Genomic DNA, 8,805 nt, shown 5'->3' on the forward strand with positions numbered 1-8,805 from the left:
GTTTAGATGAGGTTGTGAGGGTGGAGTCCCTCATAATGGAATTAGTGTTCTTATAAGAAGAGACAGAGAGAACGAAGCTCTCTCTCTCTCTCTGTGTCTCTCTTTCTCTCTAAGACATGGGAGGACACAATGAGAAGACAACTGTCTACAAGCCAGGAAAAGGGACATCACCAGGAACCGAGCCTGCTGACACCTTGATCTTAGACTTCCCAACCTCCCAAACTATTAGAAATCATTATCTGTTGTTTAAGCCACCCAGACTGTGATATTTTGCCATGATGCCTGAACTGACTAATATACAGTTTACCTGTACATTGTTTGTTCCTCTAGATTATAAACTCTCCAAGGCAGGGACCATATAGTTCTTTAAAAGGTAATGTCATGGCTATAAGTTTAATGCTATTTCCCCATCACATGGGAAAAAGAATTGTCAGAGTTGTCAGCCATTAGAGTTTATTTACTTTAAGGGTGTCTGATGAAATGATCTGATTATCTCCTTAACTTCCTAAATAGCTCAAACTTCATAATGTTTGAATTTGGAAATATCTGTTGATTCAAGAGAGACAGATTACGTGGTCTCTCTTGAACTTTGGACATCTCTTCCACAAACTTCCAAATATTAGGCCATCTATTACCAGACCTTCTCAACTTAAACAAATCTTACTTTCAACCCCACTTTAGCCACCTTCACCATGGCCTAACTTTTGCCCTTGCTATTTGTTATCCATAGTTTTCTAAACTTAGAATCCTTAATCACTGGCATTATAGTTATTTACTTCAACCTCCAACACTTACAGGTCCCTCAAATCCTCATTTATTCAACCCTTGTTTTTTGTCATCTTAGAAATTGCAAATTCTTGAAAATCACATGTCTTCTCTATAAATCAGATCCCTTCATATCATGTTTTCAATCTGAGTTTGGCTCCATGATTAATCTTCCAAATCAAAGGTTTACAAACTGTGGCCTGTGGAATAAATCTGGTCTGCACCTGTTTTAGTAAATAAAGTTTTACTGGAACACAGTCATACTCATCCATTTACATATTTTTTATATCCATTTTCATGTTACAATGGCACAGTTGACTAGTGGCAACAGAGTCTGTGTGGCTCACAAAGCCTAGAACATTTTCTATCTGTCCTTTATAGAAAGAAGTTACCAACCCCTAATCAAAATCAATAATCTATGAAGTAGAAAGTAAAAGATGATCTTTTGGTGCTGACATGAACATATTATGATTAAAAAAACACTTTATTGAGGTTTGATTAGCACACACAAGCTGTACATAACACATACAACTTGAAGGGTTTGGTGATCAGTATGCAATCATGAAACCATCACTACGATGAATGTCATAAACATATCCATCACCCCCAAAGGTTTCCTCTGCCTTATTTATTTATCTATTTATAAGAATACTTAACATAAGATTTGCTACCCTCTTAGCAAATTTAGCAACTCTTTGAGTATGCAATATAATATAGTTAACTATAGACACTATGCTGCACATAGATTTCTAGGACTTATTTAACTTGCATAGCAAAAACTTTGTTCTCTTTGCCCAATACCTCCCTGTTTCCCCCTCCTTCATCCCCCGGTAACCATCATTCTACTCTCTGCTTCTATGAGTTTGACTGTTTTAGATTTCTCATACGAGTGGGATCATTTAGTATTTGTCCTTCGATGTCTGGCTTATTTCACTTAGCATAATGTTCACCAGGTTTATCAATGTTGTTGCAAATGACAAGATTCCTTTTTTTATTATTAAGGCTAGATAATATTCCATTGCAAATATATACCACATTTTCTTTGTCTATTCATCTGTAGATGAACATTCAGGTTGCTTTCATGTCTTGGGTATTGCGAGTAATGTTGCAATGGACATAGAAGAACAGGTATCTCTTTGACATACTAATTTCATGCCTTTGGGTAAATATCCAGGAGTGAAATTACTAAATCACATGGTAGTTCTATTTTTTGGTTTTTGAGGAGCCTCCATACAGTTTTCCATAATGGCTGTACTAATTTACATTCTCACCAACAGTGTAAAAAGTTCCCTTTTCTCCACTTCTTCACCAACATTTAAATTTCATCTTTTTGATAATAGCCATTCTGACAGATCTGAGGTGATATTTAATTGTGGTTTCAATTTGCATTTCCCCAATGATTAGTGACAGGGATATTGGGCTTTGTTATTAATAACCCGCTGGCCATTTACGTGTCTTCTTTTGAGAAATATCTGTTCAAGTCATTTGACTATTTTTAATGTAATCACTTGTTTTCTTATTATTGAGTTGTTTAATTTCTCTCTGTATTTTGGATATTAGAGCCCCTTAACAGATGTATTATTTGCACATATTTTTCTCTTAACCTATGGGTTGTCTCTTTATTTTGTAAATTGTTTCCTTTGCTGTGCGTAAGCTTTTTAGTTTGATGCAATACAATCACTAATAGATTAATGGTCTCTTTTTGTTTTTGTTGCCTGTGCTTTTAGGGTCATGGTCAAAAAAATCTTTGTCCAGATCAGTGTGTGGAGCTTTCCTCTTACGTTTTTTATTTCTAATAGTTTTATAGTTTCAGATCTTATATTTAAGTCTTCAACCCACTTTGAGTTGATTCTTGTATATGGGATGTGATGTGTTCAATTTCAGTCTTCTTCATGAGGACATCCAGTTTTTTCAACACCATTTGTTGAGAATTCAATAAAGTTGCAGTATATAAAATCAACGTAAAAAATCAGTAGGTTTTTCATACACTGACAATGAACTATCTGAAAAAGAAATTAAGAAAATAATCCCATTTTAATACCATAGCAAAATACTTAGTGGTAAATTTAACCAAGCAAGAATATGGAAATATCTATATTCTAAAAACTATAAAACATTGATCAGAGAAATTGAAGATTACACAAATAAATGGAAATATGTCTCATATCCATGAGTTGAAAACTAAAATTGTTGAAATGTCCATACTAAATGTGATCTAAAGAGTCCATGTGATTTCTATAAAAAATCCAATGTCATCTTTTATCGAAATTGAAAAAAAAATGCTAAAATTTATATGGAACCAGAGAAGACCTGAATAAACAAAGCAATCTTGAGCCATAAGAACAAAGTTGGAGGCATCACACTACCTGATTTCAAAATATATTGCAAAACTATAGTAATCAAAATGGTGTAGTACTGGTGAACAAACAGATACAAAAACCAATGGAATAGGATAGAGAGCCCAGGAATAAATCCACAAATTAAAAACCAACTGATTTTTGACAAAGATGCCAAGAATGGGGAAGGGAGAGTTTCTTTCATTATTTATTCTCTGTATTCTTTTCATCTCAGGAAAAATATCCAGTTTCCTCAATTGTATATCCATTCACTCACCCGATAATTTCTTCATTCACTTATTTGTTTATTCATTTAATCTCAATTGTTTGTTCATTCTGTAAATATTCAGATTTCTTTTTATGCATTTTCTCAGAATTGGAAGCATAATACTGAACAAAATAACTATAAATCTCAGCCTCCCACTCCCATATTTACAGTTTGATTAGGGAGGCACATTTAGATATGCAGTGATAATTGCTTTGCTTAGAGAAATTCAAGGTGATAGAATGCATGGTGACACCTAACCCAGACTGGTAGAGAAAGGGAATTCTTCCACTGGGAATGACATGATTATCTAAATAAGTAGGCTCAATCAGGTCAGGAAAGGGCCTGAAAGACTATTTCAAGCAGAGGGAAGGTATTTGCCAAGGCCAGGGTGTGTAGTGGAGAGAATGGGCAGTGGCAGAGAATTATGAAGTGTTCCAATGACTAAAAGTAAAGTAACAAGTTCCTTGTCCAAGAGCTTGGATTGTATCCTAACTGAAATGAGTATACACTAAGTGTTTGAAGAAGAGGGATGAAATGGTCAAGTTTTCATTACACAAAAATAACCTGTTCCTTTCGTTTTATGTTTATTTATTTTTTTTTAATTTTCTGACTGCTCCTTTCTGGAAATCTCAAATTTATATTTGCCAAATATTGTCACATTTTCGATGGAGAATACAAACTAAGAATGGGTTAGGGAACTGAGTCAGAAAGTCCCTGTTGTACAATTCAATCATGTTTTTCTAAGGATGTGCTTTTGGACATTATGGAAACTATCTTAGGCTCTCACTTGGATCCTAGAAAAGAAGGCACCTGTTAAAAGGAATGTCCAGCCCCACCTAATTTGGCAGCTGCCCCTCCAAGCTAATGACATTAGGGATGTAGTGGATTCAAGAGGCTGATGATGCCATCTGGTCAACTCATGTGACTATTTCTATCAGCTTTATTTCTGCAACATCCTGTGCCCACAGAGGGGACACAAAATCGCTTTATAATTCCTTCACCATATGAAGATACAGATACACCCAGAACCTTAAGGGCAAGAATATGATTGAAATGTCAAATGGGGACTTGGTGATCTAAATTATGTCCCCCAAAAGCCAATGTCTTGCCACCACCAGTGCCCTATGGGTGGAGTTTCTAAACAGATTACTCAAAACACAAACTTTCAAAAAGGGAAAGTCATAACCCTCTAGTCATCAGGGCAATTACGGAATAACATTGCTGGAGTAAGGTTTTCTCAATGCCCAAGAGATGAGCTGGCAATGCCACAACAATATCCAATTCTTAGTGGGTCCAAGACCATGTGTTACATTTCCCTCCCATGATTACCCACAGCTTCACAGTTCTGCTGTCCTCTTCGCCTCTCTGCCACCTCTTAACTGCACCTTTGACCTCCTACCCCTAAGATTCAACCCTGTGAGATTACTTGTCTTTTCATCTACACTCTGGTCACTCTGACCCCATTCTTTAGATTCAGGATTTTCTCTTTTCCTGGATTATTCTCCAGCACAAGTAGAAAAATATTGTGCTTCATTGGAAAATGCATGTTGTTTGAATCACACCCTTTCAGATTATACAATTGTAGTCTTTCATTATCTTTGAGCCATTTTATAACGCTGTAAACTAATATTAATGCACATAATTCTTGTCTATAGACATGTAAATTGTGTCCAGGGGTGATTTAATTGACTTTTCTTCCCCATTGTGGAAAAGGCTAGTAGTTTTGCCTCCATTTGCCCATTTATTTCTATATTCCTGATCTGTAAATGCATTTCTGGGTTTTCCCTTGGACTCATTCTAACATCTCTTCTTTTTCCTCATTAATTAATTAAATTAAATCTTTAACACCTCTTCATATTTTTGTCAGTATGAGAGTATAAAAAAAATCTTTTTTTGAAAATTATCTTTTAATAGGTGACAAAAAGAATAAACACTGAACAAGAAGTCCTGAGCTCCTACTACAATCCAAAGTGAACTAGTTGCAGTGCCATAGGATGATGTTTCTCCTGAGACCTCTTTACTAGGATCATTTAGGCTGTTATAAATGCAGATTCCTGGGCCTCTCCTTAGATCCACTGAATCAGACACTCTAAGAGGAGGGTCAGAAATCTCCATCTTAGCAAGTTAATGTCCAGGAGAGTTAGAGACTCACTATGATGTATGATAAAAAGTAGAAGGAAGGACTTTCCAGCACCTTAAACTACTTGGAAAGATAGATTAATGTCTAGATGAAACTTGATGAGACTTTAGACTAATATGTTACATATACATCTGGAGATGCATGTATAAACCAAATCCAAATAACCCAAAGCAAAATTTCTTTTAGAAATAGTGATAAATAAATGAGTGAGGAGTTTGTCACTGACATCCCCCAGGTAAAACATACCTTTTTAGCCTAAATAAATGCTATAGTTTGAATGTGTTCCCTCCAAAATTCAGGTACTGATAGTTAACAGCAGCTGATATGATGGTATTACACACGATAGTAGGTTCTTTAGGAGGTGGTTAGGCCATGAGTGCCTCCCCCAAGAATGGGATGAAGGACCTCATAAAAGAGGCTTCTCACAGCATTGTGACCTCTTGCCCTCCCACCTTCCATAAGTGAGACACAGTGTTCCTCCCCTCCGGAGGATGCAGCAACAAAGTGTCATCCTGGAAGCAGAGGAGCCATCACCAGACAACAGAACCAGCCAACAGCTTGATCCTGGACATCTCATTTTCTCCAGAACTGGGATAAAATAAATTCCTGTTTTTTAATAAATTTCCCAATTTCAGGTATTTTGTGATAGCAGCAAAAACAGACTAAGACAACTAGTATGAAAATATACATTAACAAATAAAATTAATCATAATATATGTTTGCTTTTAAAAGAAAATAAATAAACCAATATGCTTTTTGTTGATTGATTGATTTACTAAACATTGATTGACCATCTCCACTGGGGATATGGCATTTAAGAGATCTCTTTGATCTTAGTACTTTTATTGCTTTTTAAATAGGATCAAATACACCCAACGTAAAAAATAGAACACACCATACGTTACATTTTGGAACTGTTAGAAATTCCTTTGAAGCTAAAATTACTGTTATCATTTGACAACTTTTACCCCTAAAATAATGTGGTGCTCACCAGCTTGCTTAAGTTACAGCACTTGCTGTCTTCTCAGATACAATATCAGAAACTCATAATCCAAGAAAAATCTAAATGGCAAGTGTGAGTTAATAGAAGCCTCATAAAGCAAGAGGTGTTTTGGAAGTGTATGGAAGACATCAGTAAATGATATGTATAACATCAAGTGCAAAAGTGTGTGCTAGGAAAGTTCAAAAAAGAAAAAAAAATATGGTAAGGTAAGACCAGAGATTGGGGAGTATATAGCTTTTGGGAATTCAGGAAATGCTAACGTCTGTGGAGAATTTGCATAGGTGAAAGATCAGATTGGAAGCCTTTCTCTGTGGAAGCATTGTGGATCTAAGTCCAGAAGTGATCCTGAGCCACCTACTATGGAAAGGTGTCAATGAGCAAGAGCCTGTCTGACAAAGATGGAAGCTGAGCAGACTTCTACAGCCCATCGCCTATGTACAGGCCAGATTCCAAGGGCTGATATTACACTGCTAGTTTGATCTTTCTCAGATAGCTGGGTAGAGAGGGAAAAGTTTCACCCCAAATACCAGATGCCTCCAAACATCTAGATGCTTGGTGTTATGTATTTCAAACAGCAGTTTTGATAAAGCTGTTTTTACTCTTCAGTTGGATGTTGGTTGTCAAGACTGTCATTAACTTCTGGGAGTTCCCAAATCCTCAGAGAGAGAGAAATAAGCAGTTCTGCCTGCAATCAGAAACTGGCTTTGAGCCTCACATGGCAACATGCCTGTATTTAATTAGAAGTGGCTTAGTTCTTGGGATTTACTGTGGATTGAGTCTACGAAGCTGGAAGGTTTTATCCTGAGTATTCCACTGTCTCCTCATGTGGATTTTATCAAATTTCTCGTTTAACCATATAAGCGCTTTCAAAGTTGACATATCACACTTAGTTATGAGGGGAACCTAGAAGTATGATTGTGACATGCATTGTTGAGAGACCATGCTTTGTAACTGTTAATAATTAAAATTATTTTGAACACTAATTATGCTGAAGACTGGATTTTCTACTCCTTCAGATGTTTTCCAGTGGACATATTTTGCCCTTTTAATAAATTGATTGCAAACTTATCTTCATTTCACCTTTATGATGTTATACCTTTTCATTTTTGTCTTCTCATAGCTAGGGTCCCCTGGTCCCCAAATGTAGACACACATCTTACACCAATCCCAGAGCCATTTTGTATAAGAGGCACCATGCATTTAACCAGCTTTAGCTCCAATATTTGAACATAATGTTCAGCATCATCACCTGGCCACCAAATCAAAACTGAGCACCCTTTAATCCATCAACAAGTTCTCTGCAGCCATGCAAGGTTATGAAATGGGCACAGACATCAATATACAGTCTTTGTGTTTGAGAGGTTCATGGTCTACCTGAGAAATGCATCTTTAAACCTAAAGTAGACGCTCCATTTATTCCATAAATGATTTTTAAGCATCAATGGTATATCAAGCACTGTACTGGCTTCTGGGCTATAATAAATATATAAAGACCACAAGTTTGAATTTCATAACATTGAACTATAATGTTTAAATATTATAATAATCATAGTAAATGTCCTTGAGGAGCTACGGAAGATTCCTGCGTGAAGCAGAAACAAGAAGCTGAAGAAAAAACAACCGGCTTTGGGGGCTATATAAATATAACCCTCAAATAAAAAACTCAATAGTTTGATTGATTACCAAATCAATACAGCCAGAAAATAAATGTATTGCCCCAAAAGCTTGAGTGAAGAAAGTCTTCCGTAAGTTACTAGAAATCGCTAAGGAGGAAATAAAAGAATGATATTGCTGAGAGCCAGGTGCTTTCTGTAGGCCACACAGATACAGAATGAGGGAAAACAGAAAATTCTATGGTTGTGGATTCAAAATAGAGGCATCACCATGTCTATCTCATCAGGGTTTAACTGAAGGAAACCAAACCAGTAAGATATCTGTATTAAGAAATTTCTTGCAAAGAATTGACCTATGTGATTGTGGGCACTGGCTAGGTAAATCCTAAGTCCACAGAGCAGGAAGAAAACAGGCTGGTGATCGGCAGGAAGAAAACAGGCTGGGACTTGTAGGCACAGGATGAAGCTGCAATACTCATGTGGATGCTGCTCTTCTTCAGGGAAGACTTGGCTCTGCTCTCAAGGACTTTCAGGTGATTAAATCAGGCCCACTCACATTATCTAAAATAATCTCCCTTACTCAAAACCAAGTGATTATGGACTTTAATCACATCTATAAAATATCATTATAGTAACACCTAAATTAGTGTTTGAATAACTGAGAGTTGTAACTGATATGG

The 8,805-nt window shown here is 36.3% G+C and overlaps 1 long non-coding RNA gene across 1 annotated transcript; it reads right to left on the reverse strand.

Annotated features, from left to right (window-relative positions):
- Positions 1 to 971: 971 nt before the first annotated feature.
- On the reverse strand, positions 972 to 5,868 carry LOC134759040 (uncharacterized). Its single transcript, XR_010134896.1, has 3 exons — positions 5,756 to 5,868; positions 2,605 to 2,768; positions 972 to 989 (listed from the first exon to the last, which is right to left on the reverse strand). It is a non-coding gene; the product is annotated as an uncharacterized lncRNA (long non-coding RNA).
- Between the last annotated feature and the right edge of the window lie 2,937 nt (positions 5,869 to 8,805).

This window comes from Gorilla gorilla, chromosome 7 (genome assembly GCF_029281585.2).
Source record: "Gorilla gorilla gorilla isolate KB3781 chromosome 7, NHGRI_mGorGor1-v2.1_pri, whole genome shotgun sequence".
In the NCBI taxonomy this organism is placed as follows: Eukaryota; Metazoa; Chordata; class Mammalia; order Primates; family Hominidae; genus Gorilla; species Gorilla gorilla.